At 36.2% G+C, this 15,078-nt stretch overlaps 1 pseudogene; it reads right to left on the bottom strand.

The window, feature by feature from the left end:
* Positions 1-5,493: 5,493 nt before the first annotated feature.
* On the bottom strand, positions 5,494-6,147 carry LOC131745049 (large ribosomal subunit protein uL1 pseudogene; annotated as a pseudogene).
* Positions 6,148-15,078: the final 8,931 nt, after the last annotated feature.

Here is a 15,078-nt window from a genome sequence, read left to right as displayed (position 1 = left end):
AAAAACAGAGACCTTACCAATACATGAAAGTTAATAGGCAGGCAGCATACAGTCTTGTAATTACCCCTGTGTCTAAAAAACAGCCAAGATGGATTCAAAATGCTACAAAGCAGCTGTGCAACTTTGAGAAAGTCATTTGTCGTCCCATGCTGACTTAGGTACTCCTCCTCTATACTCTGCATGTTTTCTGTGAATACCTGTATCAGAACTCTTCTTCCACTACTGAAATTACTCACCCCACCACTAACCTATAAACCATTCATGGGCAGAGATATCTTATTTATCTATGTATTCTCTGACCAGCAGTGGTGTTCTTGACAAACATTTGCTGAATTGATCAAAAATATTCATATCTAGGCCTGAGTTAAATGATCCATTGAAACCCTCTCCAAGTTGATTAATTGAAGATGGCATAATTGACCTGTGTGTAAAGATAAAATGACTCAGACCACTTGAAATGATTTAATATTAAAACAATAGCTTTCCAACCTAAATGTCCATTGACAGATGAATGGATAAAGAAGATGTAGACTATATATACATATATATATATATATATATACACATATACACACAATGGAATACTACTCAGCCATAAAAACAATGAAATAATGCCATTTTAGCAACATGGATGAACATAGAGATTATCATATTAAGTGAAGTAAGTCAGACAGAGAAAGACAAATATCATATGATATTATGTGTATGTGGAATCTTAAAAATGATACAAATGAGGAACTTCCCTCGTGGTCCAGTGGGTAAGACTACACGCTCCCAAAGCAGGGGGCCCATGTTCGATCCCTTGTTGGGGAACGAGATCCCGCATGCATGCCACAACTAAGAAGCCTGCATGCTGCAACTAAGAGTCCACATGCCGCAATTGAGAAGTGTGCATGCCCTAACTAAAGATCCCACATGCTGCAACTAAGACCCAGTGCACCAAAATAAATAAATAATAAATAAATATATATATTTTTAATGATACAAATGAACTTCTTTGCAAAACAGAAATAGGCTCAGACATAGAAAACAAACTTATGGTTACCAAAGGGGAAGGTGGGGTAGGGATAACTTAGGAATTCAGGATTGACAGAAACACACTACTATATATAAAATAGATAAACAAAAAGGACCTACTGTATACCACAGGGAACTATATTTAATATATTGTAATAACCTATAATGGAAAAGAATCTGAAGAATATATACATGTGTATAACTGAATCACTTTGCTGTACACCTGAAACATTGTAAATCAACTACACTTCAATTCAAAACAAAACAAAAACAAGGAAACACAATAGCACTCAGTAAACTTCTCCTTAAATGGAAGTTTCCTCAAACATACCTCTCTCTTTTGAATTTGTTGGTGTCATTTTGGACTTAGTCTTTACTTAGTATCTTAATAGAACCATATTTTAAAGGGAAGTGAAAAAAGAAAAGTATGTTTCAATTCTTAGCTACCACCACTCCCTCCAATAACTACGTCATTTAATTTTTCTGTTCTTCAGTTTCCTGTTTAAAATGAAAATACTGAAGACAGGCCAAGTATTCATATAGTTTTTGTTTCTAAGTCAAATAAAAACAACTCATCTCATAATAAAAATATCTACATCTATTGTTATTATAATTGCCTTTAAATTGAGAATGTTCAACTTCTGTCTTGTAAATTATATTAGTTATCTGTCGCTGTGTAACAAACTATCCCTCAAATTTAGCAGCTTAAAACAACAAGCATTTATTATCCCACATGGTTTCTGGGATCAGGAATCTGAGTGTGGCTCAGGTGGGTGCTTCTAGTTCAGGGTCTCTTGTAAGGTTGCAGTCAAGCAATCAGCTGGTGCTACAGTCATCTGAAGGGTTGACCAGAGCTGAAACATCCATCTAAGATGGCTCACTCACATGGGGATTGGCAGAAGACCTCAACCAGTTCCTCACTGGTTTTTGACAGAAAGCCTCAGTTCCATGCCACGTGGACCTCTTATAGGGCTGTCCTAGCATACTCATAACTAGCAGCTGGCTTCCCCAGAGCGAGGGATACAAGAAGTACAGGGCGGAAGCCACAATGTCTTCTATGAGGTAGCCTCAGAAGTGATATAACATTATGTCTGCTGTATTCTGATGGTTACACAGACAAACTCTGACGCAACACAGGAGGGGACTATACAAGGCCATGACTGCCAGGAGGTAAGGGATCATTGGGGACCATCTTGGAGCCTGGCTACCACAGCAATAAAAATGAATATCCACATCAATGGAGCAGGGAAGAAATGATTCTTAGTTGTTCAGAGGGTGGACAGCCAGACTCCAAATGACTTCCTCAGAACTGAGATTAAACTCTACTAAACCACCTCAAATAATAAAGTAAGTAAGTGGATGAACTTGGGGTTCTGACTCCTTATTAAAGTTCAAAGTTCTCCACCAAAACAACTCGCCAAAAACATATTCACTTCCCCAACTTCACCTACAACTGCAGCACTTGAGGTTGGGGGGAAAATCACATTTCTCCTACACAATAAGCAACATCAATAACCAAGACAGGGCTTCCCTGGTGGCACAGTGGTTGAGAGTCCGCCTGCCGATGCAGGGGACACGGGTTTGTGCCCCCGTCCGGGAAGATTCCACATGCCGCAGAGCGGCTGGGCCCGTGAGCCATGGCCACTGAGCCTGTGCGTCCAGAGCCTGTGCTCCGCAACGGGAGAGGCCACAACAGTGAGAGGCCCGCGTACTGCAAAAAAAAACAAGACATAAAAATGAACCCTAACCATGGATATAGAAGCTAACAGACACAGACTGAATATTCAGTGGACAGCACTTAATTTTTATACCAGTTCTTTTCCACATCTTAACTAGCTACACAAGGGTCATATGAAACTAGATTCTTTGATTCTCAGCTGAAGAGTACAAAAGTCTGAAAACTGTGGATTTGACAAATCCTCCTCCAACAAACAATAAATCTCCCTCTCCACCAAAAGATAATTTTCCCTATACCCTACTTCCCATATCCTGCCAGGTAAAAGGAAAACTGGGAATTGAGACCTGGGTTCTAGCTCCAGCTCTATTATTAACTTGCTGTGTGATGTCTAGCAAGTCACTTGACATCTCTGCTCTTCAACTTTAAAGAGGCAGAAGTGAATCAAAAAAACTCTTCCAGGGCTAAAATAAATCCTATAATTCTGATTCATTTGTGCTTTCAGATGAACCCAGCTTGCTTACCCTTATCTACTGTCATTTGTGACTCTAACTGCATTGATTTCTTACTACATTGTGTCAGGAAGCAAAAGGACAAAGGCCATATTGGAATTTATATTAGGGCTTTATCCACCCCACCCCTTCACAAAAATACTGCTGGAAAACGCTCTCTGATATTCACTGTGGGAAGCTCAGCAGAAACGAAAATACTCAGCCAGTAAGGTAAAACTATTCTGTGACCAATGGAACCAAATTGGAGATAAATTTAGGTACGTGGCTATAAAAACCAATTTTTTAAAAATGGTTTTAACAAAAATTAATGATTGCTTGTAGACAGAGACAGGAAGATGTCTCTCCCCAAAGGATTCACTCTTCACAAAGTTTGGCAGCTTGATGAAAGGCAGGAGTATGATTCCATGGCAGTAGAGGAAATGATACCCTCATCAGCTGGCAACCAATTTTCCTCAGAGGAGGTACTGACACAGCTAAGTCAGGCCAAAAGTTATGAATGTCCCTGAATTCCCATGGGAAAAGAGTGCAGTGCAAAGAAAGAAGTCTCATCTATTGATCCTAGACAAGTCTGAAATAGAAAGGGAAGCCCTTTAACAATTTCCAAAGAAAGAATGGGAGCGAAGTAAGAAAATGAAGGAAAGAATAAAAGTAAAAAAAAGAAAGGGTCGAGAAAGAAAAGGACAGGAAAATGCATGAATGAAAGAAAAGAGAGCAAAAAAGGGGAAAACCTGTCCAGGACTAGACACTCATCAAGAGAGCCCTGATTGTCTTGTTCAATAAGGACCCTCTACCACCTACCAAAGTGCCTGGTATAGAACAGGTGCTCAGTAGATGCTGAATGAGTGAAAGAACAAGGATAAAGCAACAAAGAACAGTTTGGAAAAAGGCAGGATAATTCATTGGCTTCCAGCTGTGTACTTAATCCAGACAAAAATCTCACAGCTGAACAATAGATGTGAGCAAATGAGAGAAGGTAAATGGATCAGTACAAATCTATTACCCCTCTGGAAAAAAAAGAATGAAAACACATGTCCTACTGCTACATACTTTGTCACCCTTTCAATTTTTCTTCTGTATTTTAATAATCTGTATCAGGTAATCACCTCCTAAATATTTTAGGATCTCATGTTTAAAAAACGAAAAAAAATAACATTTTTTATTAGTATACCAGTTCAAAAAAGTTTAATGGTTCCAAAAGAAAAGTGTTTACTTGGACATAGACACCACACAATCCTATATGTCTTTCTTAGGGCTCTATCAATATTTCAGTATTAAAATAAAATTGTCAAGAAAAAGCAGCTGAGTGAAACAAAGAGCATTTAAATGTTTTCTAGGATTTTTATCCTTCTGCAGAGTAAGGTATCTGTTTACAAATTTGGTCCTTTTGGTTAAATACAGACACAAGATCAAATTACATTGCAGTTTGAATCATCAGTTCATTCCCTTCCACAGATTATTTTAGATCTTGTTCTAACACAACTATCCCTTCAGTACCAGTCAGATTGCCATGGTAATTGCTCAGTGACCACAGTTGTTGCAACTTTGACACAGGAGTGACCACGGTTCTAGGTCAGCTTTCATTTCACTGAGAAATGAAGACACATTAACAAAAGTGGGACCACACACACACACACACACACACACACACACACACACACACACACAGAATCAGAAACACAATATCTATTACAGAGAGGAAATAGAAAGAATAGTATCCATTTCAAGATCTCATATTCAGATTTAAAATATTATTATTTTTTTCTTCCATCATTCCTCTCTTTTAAGAACATGAAAAAGTTCACTTCCACACAGCATTTTAATCAGATATGCCTTTCTTTTCAATGAATTATATTCCTAAGTGGAAACAAACCAGATAGCCTGTTAATAACCTATGCAATGTTTTCCAAAGTGCATATTTTGTGGAAAATAAATATTTTAGAACAAGACTGAGAGATTAATTTTTTCTCAATAAAATGAATTTCAAATTATCTAATTTTATGTCAACTTAATGTAAATATTTTAATAGAGAAACTATAAACATGTTTATCATATAAGCCACATTATGATGAATTGAAATGCATCTGTAAAATAAAAAAAATACACATACCAATTGAATCAGGCATCAAATATCAATAAAGACTGTTCCCTGACCACCCACATGCTAAGTAGAGTAGGATAAAAATGAAGTGAGACACTCAAGGATATATAATACAAAATCGTGTATATTCAAGCAATAAGTTTTGTATGTTCACATTTTAATTGTGGGAGTATGGTTTATTAAGCTGTGCCTTAGTACAGGCGCTGGGGCTTGCCCATGGTGTTCTTAATGTACAAAGTCCCACCATTCTGCCAATTTTTCTTGAGCGACGACACCAGGAAGTTGACAGCTAAGTGGATGTTGTACACAAGCTCATCATCTGTCATCTTCATGTGGCCAACAGCCACTGCCAGACACAGCACCTTCTTCATCTGGAACTTGATAGTGGACTTCACTTCATCAACGTTGGCCACCATGTTCTCATTGTGGGTCAGCATGGAAGGGAACTTGCCAGCCTTATTCAGATCTGGGCCCAGATTCATGGGATCTGCTTGATCAGAGACTCTGAAGCCAAAAAGGCATCATACTTCTTGGCCAGCTTCTTGACCTGTTTCTTATTCTTGTTGAGTTTCTTCAGAGCCTCTATGTCCATGTGGTGGATATCCACAGCCTTGACCTCATCACAATGCTGCTGGTCCCCCAGAACCCATATGGAGAAGTTGGGGAGGGGAGTGGACTTAAGCCTGACAGTGCCCGAGAAGTGTTTGTCCTTTTGAGGGTCATAGTTCTTCAGGCTGATCTGAAGCTCCACCGTCTCCAAAAACTTCTGGTGCTTGCATTGGTTACCGTGCAGGACTTCCCGCACCACCTCCGTAGAGGGTGTCTCGGGAGACTTTGCAGTTCATAGTGCCTCATGCCACGATAACCGGAAAAAAGGGAGGGAGCAAATTTTTAAATGAAGCAACATTACATCCTAAGAGGAAGTCAAAATATTAATTTTCAAATTCATTTGAGTAATTTTCCTTATGTGGATTTGCATTCTTATCTAGGGCTTCTCAATCAGTATTAATTAAAAATTGTAATAACTAATATTTATTGAGCTTACATATCAGGCACTAACTTAGCACTTTACATACATTATTATATTATTTAATTCTAAAAATGCTCTTAAGTAAATAAATTACTTTCCCCACGTTAATGGTGAGGAAACTGAGACTTCTGATAATACAATGATCTAAGATATCCAAAATTAACCATCCAGTACAAAGACATAGAAATGCTAGATAAAATAAAATAAACATTATTTTTAAAGTATGACTGAGAAGGAAGGAGGGGAGGGAGGAAAAACTCCATCCATCCTAGGTGCCCAAAATGAAGAGGTATGGTATGGTGGAGCTTTAATTGCTGTGGAGAAAACTTGGTCCCGGTAACCTAAAGAGTTACTGGGACAAATATTCATGCAGTTTTTCATTTTAATGTTTAAAATATTTAATATTCATGCAGGAAAAAGGAAATGAGGATTTGGGTGTGCATGAGAAGCTAAGACTCCTTAGATAAAGCCAAGACCCTCAAATGGCAGCTCTTTCTGGTAAGAGATGAACTAGAAAAGAAATATGTTTACCAGGACAAGGTGAGAAAGGAGCTTGTCTATCTCTTTTCAGCTTTAGGTTGGAGGAAAAAACCCTTCCCCCTAAATTCAGAATTTCAGGCCTGTGCCTCTCATAAACTTGGGGATAAATATAATATGCTTGACTTAGGAAGCCTCAAATTGAGAAGTTAACACAATGACTGAGCTATGATTGGTGATCTCTCTAAAACAACTGTAGAAGCAAAAGCAAAAAAAGCCTCAATAAAGATAATCTCACAACAAAATATGTGAGAAAACAATCCACATTGAGCAAGAGTCCACATCTAGAATTTGAAATAAAACAACATTATGAAAGAGAATATGGAAAAAGGAATAAAGCCATCAAAAAGAAGGTACTATGAAAAAGAATAAATTGATTAAGGAGGAAAATAAAACTATACAACTTTTTTTTTAATGTTAGTACTTTCAGAAATAAAAAATTAAACTCTTTAAAGTGAAAACTCAAGAAATGGGTTGAGGGCTTCCCTGGTGGCGCAGTGGTTGAGAGTCCGCCTGCCGATGCAGGGGACACGGGTTCGTGCCCCGGTCCGGGAAGATCCCACATGCCGCAGAGCGGCTGGGCCCGTGAGCCATGGCCACTGAGCCTGTGCGTCCGGAGCCTGTGCTCCGCAACGGGAGAGGCCACAACAGTGAGAGGCCCGCGTACCACAAAATAAATAAATAAATAAATAAAAAATTTAAAAAAAAAAAAAAAAAATGGGTTGAATGAAAGATTAAACCAGTTGAATAAAAGAATTAATGAACTGGAAGATAGATCTGAGGAATGAAGCACAAAAAGCTAAAAACTGGGAAAATGTAAAGAGACATGCAATATAAAATTAAAAATTCCAACATATCTCTGATGAGAGTTCCATAAGAAGGGAGAGGGTAGAATAGGAGAAAGGCAATATTCAAGAGATTATGGCTACTGAAATAGTGCAACCACTTTGGAAAACAGTTTGGCAATTCTTCAGAAAGTTAAACATAGTTACCATATGTCTGCATAAAAACTTGTACATGGATATCCATAGCAGTATTATTCATTATAGCCAAAAAGCAACTCAAATGTCATCAACTGATGAATGAACAAAATGTGTTATATCCATACATGGGAATATTATTTTTCCACAAAAAGGAATGAAGTTCTGATACATGTTATAATATGGATGAACATTTAAAACATTATGCAAAGTGAAAGAAGCCAGACACAAAATGCCACATATTATATGATTACAATTATAAGGAATGTCTAGAATAGGAACATAGGCAAGTCCACAGGGACAAAAAGTAAATTACCAGATGCCAGGGCTGGAGAGAGAAAGGAATGGAGAGTGATTGCTAATGGATATGGGGTTTCATTTCCAGGCAATAAAAATGTTCTAGAATAAAAAAGTGATGATGGTTGCACAACTTTGTGAATACACTAAAAATCACTGAATTGTATATACTTTTTAAAAGGGTGAATTTCATGGTATGTGAATTATATCTCAATTTTTAATAACTTAAAAAATACAGTAGACAAGAATTTTTCAGAATTGATGAACTCGAGACACAATGAGTCTCAAACAGGATAAATGAAATTAAAGACACAATTAGCAGAGTGTAAGAAACCACAGAACACCAAAGATAAACAGAAATATCTTCAGAATAGCCAGAAAGAAACATAAGTTATTCACAAAGGAAAAATAACTAAGCTGAAAACAGACTTCTCAACAGCATAAAGAGAAGCCAGAAGAAATTGAATAATATATTCAAAAGATGAAGGAAAAGTATCTGTGAATGCAGAATTCTATAATCAGCTAAATTATGATTTTTAAATGAGAACATAGTAGAGATATTATCATTAGACAAAGACTTTGACAATATATTTCAAATAAATCCTCATTTAAAGAATTATTTAATACATATTACAAAAAAGAAGAAAAATCAAACCCAAAACTTTAAGAGAACTTCAAAATAACAATGAGGGACAAAGAAACTCATAAATATGTGGGTAACAGTGAAGAGGAATTGATGATACAAAACAAAAATAATACTGCTAATTTACAATCAAAGTGGAACAAAAAATACATGACAATCACATGTGCAATGGAAGAGAATGACTAAAAGTGTTCTATGGTCCCTTTATTATTTGAAAGGGAGTTAGAGATATTAATATTGACATTATTAAGCTAAATATGCATGTTTAAAGTTTACACATGTGTCAAAATGAGGAAAAAATCAATCAACCAAAACCAACCCAGAACTAACATAAATGTTAGAATTATTAGATAAGAACATTAAAAGAGCTATTATAACTGCATTTCATATATTCAAAAGGCTAGAGAAAATGTTAAACATGTTAAGTAGAGACATTAAAGGTATTAAAAAAAACCAAATCCAACTTCTAGAGATTAAAAACTGCAATATCTGAAATGAAAATGTATTGGATGAGATTAACATCAGATTAGGCATTGCTGAAGAAATCACCAGTGAACTTGAAGACACAGCAATAGAAATTATCCAACAGTAAACACAGAAAAAATACTTCAAAGAAAGAGAGAGTGAGAGAGAGGGAAGGAAGGAAAGAAGGAGGAAATAATATCAATAAGTTGTGTAACAACTTCAAGTGACCTAGTATATTTGTAACTGGAATTTCTAAAAAAAGGAGATATAGAAAAAATATTTGAAGAAATACTGGCTAAAAAATTTCCAGATTTGATGAAAACTATAAACCCACAAATCCAAAAACTTCAACAAACCCTAAGAATATAAATATAAACTATACCAAGGCAGATTATAATAAATTACTCAAAATCAGTGATAAAGAGAAAATCTTAAAAGCAGCTAGAGAAAAAAGTCACATTACTTAGAGGATGAAGATAAAAATAACTGCAGATTTTCTCATCAGAGCAAATGTAATCAAGAAGCCAGCAGAAAAACATCTATAAAGTACTGAAAGAAAAAACTATCAAACTACTATTCTATAAACAGGGAAAATATCTTTCAGAAATGAAGGTGAACATTCATAATAGCCAAAAGATGGAAACAATCCAAATGTCCACCAATGGATGAATAAATAAACAAGATATAGTGTATCAATACAATGGAATATTACTCTGCCATAAAAAGAAATAACATACTGATACATGCTGCATTATAGATGAACCTTGAAAATATTATGCTAAGTGAAAAAAGCCAGTTACAAAAGACTACATGCTACATGATCCCATTCATATTAAAGTCTAGAATAAGGAAATCTATAGAGACAGAAAAGTGTGTGGTTACTTAGGGCTTGGGGAGGGGGGAAACAGAGGGCTGGGGAGTGACAGATAAAGAATACCAGGTTTGGTGAGTCCCTGGTGGTCTAGTGGTTAGGCTTCTGGGTTTTCACTGCCATGGCCCAGGTTCAGTCCCTACACAGTGAACTGAGATTCCACAAGCTGTGCAGTGCAGCCAAAAAAGAAAAAAAAAAGAATATCAGGGTTCTTCTTCAGGTGATGAAAATATTCTAAAATTGACCGTGGTAATAGTTGCACATAATTGTGAAGATACTAAAAACTGTTGAACCGTACACTTTTTTTTTAAGATTTAATTTTATTTATTTTTGGCTGCATTGGGTCTTCATTGCTGTGCGCAAGTTTTTCTCTAGTTGCGGCGAGCAGGGGCTATTCTTCATGGTGGTGCGCAGGCTTTTCATTGCAGTGGCTTCTCTTGTTGTGGAACACAGGCTCTAGGTGCATGGGCTTCAGTAGTTGCAGAACATGGGCTCAGTAGTTGTGGCTTGCAGGCTCTAGAGCACAGGCTCAGTAGTTATGGCACACAGGCTTAGTTGCTCCGCAGCATGTGGGATCTTCCCAGACCAGGGATCGAACCCATGTCCCCTGCATTGGCAGGCAGATTCTTTTTTTTTTTTTTTTTTTTTTGCGGTACACGGGCCTCTCACTGCTGTGGCCACTCCTGTCGCGGAGCACAGGCTCCGGACGCGCAGGCTCAGCGGCCATGGCTCACAGGCCCAGCTGCTCCGCGGCATGTGGGGTCTTCCCGGGCCTGGGCACGAACCCGCATCCCCTGCATCGGCAGGCGGACTCCCAACCACTGCGCCACCAGGGAAGCCCCTGGCAGACAGATTCTTAACCACTGTGCTACCAGGGAAGTCCTGAATTTACACTTTAAATGCGTGAATTATGTATGTGAATTATACCTCAAAAAAGCTGTTTTTAAAAAATGAAGGTAAAATAAGGACTATTTCAAACATAGAAAATCTGAAAGAATTCATCACCAGCAGACTTGCCCCACAAGAAATGTTAAAGAAATGTCTTTTAGGGAAAAGGAAAATCATACTAGATAGGAATATGGACCTACTCAACAGATAAATAAAGAGCATCAGAAATGATAACTATGTGAGTAAATATATGTTTTTTTTTCCTTATTTAAATCCCATTAAAATATAAATAAAAATAGTAACAATGTGGTATGGGGTGTATAACATGTAAAAGTGAAATGTATGACATCAGCACAAAGGCTGGGAGGAGAGCAATGGAAATATACTAATATACTAATATAAGGTGCTTATACTAAATATGAATGTAACTTGAAATAAACTGTTATAAATTAAAGATGAACATTATACATTCTAAATCAAACACTAAAATAAAGAGGAAATTATAACTAATAAGATAATAAAAAAGATTTAATCATAAAAAACACCAATCCAAAAGAAGGGAGCAAAGGGGGAAAAGGAGAACAAAGAAAGATCAAACAAGTAGCAAGCTGGTAGATTTAAACCTAATCATTATAAATAATCACATTAAATGTAAATGGTATAAAAACTCCCAGTTAAAAGGTGTAGGTTACCAAATTGGGTAAAAAAGCAAGCCCAACTATATGCTGCCTACAAAAAACCCACTTTGAATATAAAGATATAAATAGGTTAAAAGTACAAGAATAGAAAAAGTTATTCTATCCTAATACTAGTGAAAAGCTGGAGGGGCTGGGACTTCCCTGGCTGTCCAGTGGTTAAGACTCCACGCTTCCACCACAGGAGGCACAGGTTCAATCTCTGGTTGGGGAACTAAGATCCTGCATGCCACGTGGCATGGCCATTAAAAAAAAAAAAAAGCTGGAGGGCCTATATTAATGTCAAAGTAGGGCTTCCCTGGTGGTGCAGTGGTTGGGAATCTGCCTGCCAATGCAGGGGACACGGGTTTGAGTCCTGGTCTGGGAAGATCCCACATGCCACGAAGCAACTAAGCCCGTGAGCCACAACTACTGAGCCTGCGCGTCTGGAGCCTGTGCTCCGCAGCAAGAGAGGCCACGATAGTGAGAGGCCCACGCACCGCAATGAAGAGTGGCCCCCACTCGCCGCAACTGGAGAAAGCCCTCGCACAGTAACGAAGACCCAACACAGCCAAAAATAAATAAATAAATTTATTTTTTAAAAAAATCAAAGTAGATTTCAGAACAAAACTATTACCAGGGGTAAAGAAAATTATCTCATAAAGATAAAGGGGTCAAATCATTAAGAAGTTAGAAATCCTAAGTTTATGAACCTAATAACTAAGCACCAGAATATATGAAGAAAAACCTGATTGAACTGCAAGAAGTAAATAAGTCTACAATTTTTATCAGAGATTTCAATATCCTTCTATCAAACTTGATAGAATAGAAAGAAAATCAGCAAATATACAGAAGACTTGAAAAACACTATCAATCTATCTAATTAACATTTATAGAATGCTCCACCCAACAACAGCAGAATACACATTGTTTTCAAGTGTACATAGAACATTTACTATGATAGAGACCATATTCTCAGCAATAAATGTCTTCATATATTTAAAAATATTCAAGTCATACAAAGTAACCACAATGGAATTAAATTAGAAATCAGTAACAAAAGGACATGTAGAAAATCTGCAACCACTGGGAGACTAAACTTCTAAATAACCCATGGGTCAAAGAAGACATCAAAAAAGAAATTAGAAAGTGTTTTCAACTATATAAAATTGAAAATACAGCATATCAAAATCTGTGGAATGCTGCTAAATCATACTCAAAGGAAAATTTATAGCACTAAAACCTCTATATTAAAAAAGAAGAAAGATTTCAAACCAATGACTTCAGCTAGGGAAAAAAAGAGCAAATTAAACCAAAAATAAGCCAAAAAGGAAGTAATAAGGATCTAAACAAATAAAAACAATACAGAAAATCAATGAAACTAAAAGATGGTTCTTGGAGAAAAATCAGTAAAATTGATAAACCTCTAGCCAGATTGATCAGGAAAATTTAAGAGTATAAAGTGAATGAATTAGAAGGGTACATACCAACCCAGATAAACCTCACAAATGTAATGCATAATGTAGAGGGGAAAAGAGCAAGTTGCAAAAGAATACATACAGTATGATTCTGCTTAAGTTCATAAACATGTAAAATGCGTGTGTGTTCGTGGGTGTTGTGTGTATAATATACACAATAAAAGTATTTTAAAAAGAGCAATGTAAATATAATTTTAAAAACTCAGGATTGTAATTATCTCTGGCAAAGATTGTAGGAGATGGTTCATTGAATGCTTCAATTGAGTTGTTGACATTCTTTTTTTTTTAACCTGTGTGTTGGTTATGCAGTTGTTCATTTTATTGTTTTTTATGATGTATATGTACATTACATATATTCTTTTGTATATATAAAATATTTCACAATAAAAATTTCAATAAAATGTATAGGTAACCAGTAAAGGAGAACTGAATATATAACTTCCAAAGCAACAGCAAGGAAAGAAAAAGAATACAGAAAACTTAAGCAAAGCAATAGAGAGCAGAAAAAGATTGACGCAAGGAGAAGGAACAAATAAAAGCTTAGGTAACTATAAAGCAGGAAATGAGATGATGACAATAAATATCAAAAACTGCAATTAATATAAATCCAGGGGTTTCCCTGGTGGCGCAGTGGTTGGGAGCCCACCTGCCGATGCAGAGGATGTGGGTTCATGCCCCGGTCTGGGAGGATCCTACATGCCGCGGAGTGGCTGGGCCCGTGAGCCATGGCCGCTGAGCCTGTGTGCCTGGAGCCTGTGCTCTGCAACGGAAGAGACCACAACGGTGAGAGGCCCACGTACCGCAAAAAAAAAAAAAAAAAAAAAAAAAAAAAAATATATATATATATATATATATATATATATATATATATAAATCCACTAAATTTGCCAGTAAAAAAACAGAAATTCATATTGAATTAATAAAACAAAACTTTACATGTATATTTATAAGAGAAACACCTAAAACATAAGAAAATATAGAAAGGTTTAAAGTAAAGGAGTGGAAAAGTTATTCCACTCCAATTCTTACCCAAAGAAAGTTGATGTAGACTATTAATATCAGTTAAGATAGACTTTAAAGCAAATATGCATAGTCACAAAAGAGAATCTCTACATAACAACAAAAAGATAAATTCACCAGGTAGCTCTAACAATTCTGAATTTATACGCATCTAAAAACATGGCCTTAAAATACAGAAAGTAAAAATGCAGAGAAGTACTGCCAACTCTACCATTATGATATTAAATTCTAACTCACTTCTCCCAGCAATGATACAGATGTGTGTAGCTATAGACATTCTGAACAACACAATTTATATGCTTGAGCTAATGATAGAACTCTGAATTTAATTGTTACAGAAAACACTTTCTTTTCAAGCACATATGGAACATTTAAAAATAAATAAATACCAGATACGGGACTACAAAGCAAATTCTAATAAATAACCCAAGAATCTGATGCTACTAAGATGAAGAAACTGAAATTTCACAGAGTTTAAGTAATTTTCTCCAGAACATACACTTAGGTAGTGTATGGTTGACTCCATGGTCTCTAACAATAACCACTATATTATACCATCTCTATTAAATGTTTAACTAAAAATTTAAAAATTTTATGCCCCATAATATAGTACATTTATTTTTTCTACATTATCTCTGACACACTTGTCTCTGTGTAGGCATTCCTAATAATAGAAGCATTCTATTTTACTAGGAAGCTGTAATTAGAAATATGGGTAATTTTAATGGGTTGTGTAAGCATGCTAGACAGAAAAAACCACACCAACAATCAAGTCAGAGAAGTAGAATTATGGGAAGGTAGATCAGGGCCATATTGATAACAGTTTATTCACTGGTAGAGTATAAAAGGTTATTAGGGAAGTGTCATGTTTTAGAAAAACAATATGATTCATA

The sequence above is a fragment of the Kogia breviceps genome, chromosome 1 (genome assembly GCF_026419965.1).
Source record: "Kogia breviceps isolate mKogBre1 chromosome 1, mKogBre1 haplotype 1, whole genome shotgun sequence".
NCBI classification, from domain to species: Eukaryota; Metazoa; Chordata; class Mammalia; order Artiodactyla; family Physeteridae; genus Kogia; species Kogia breviceps.
The sequence above is the reverse complement of the archived record's forward strand: the minus strand, read 5'-3'. Positions and strand labels throughout refer to the sequence as shown.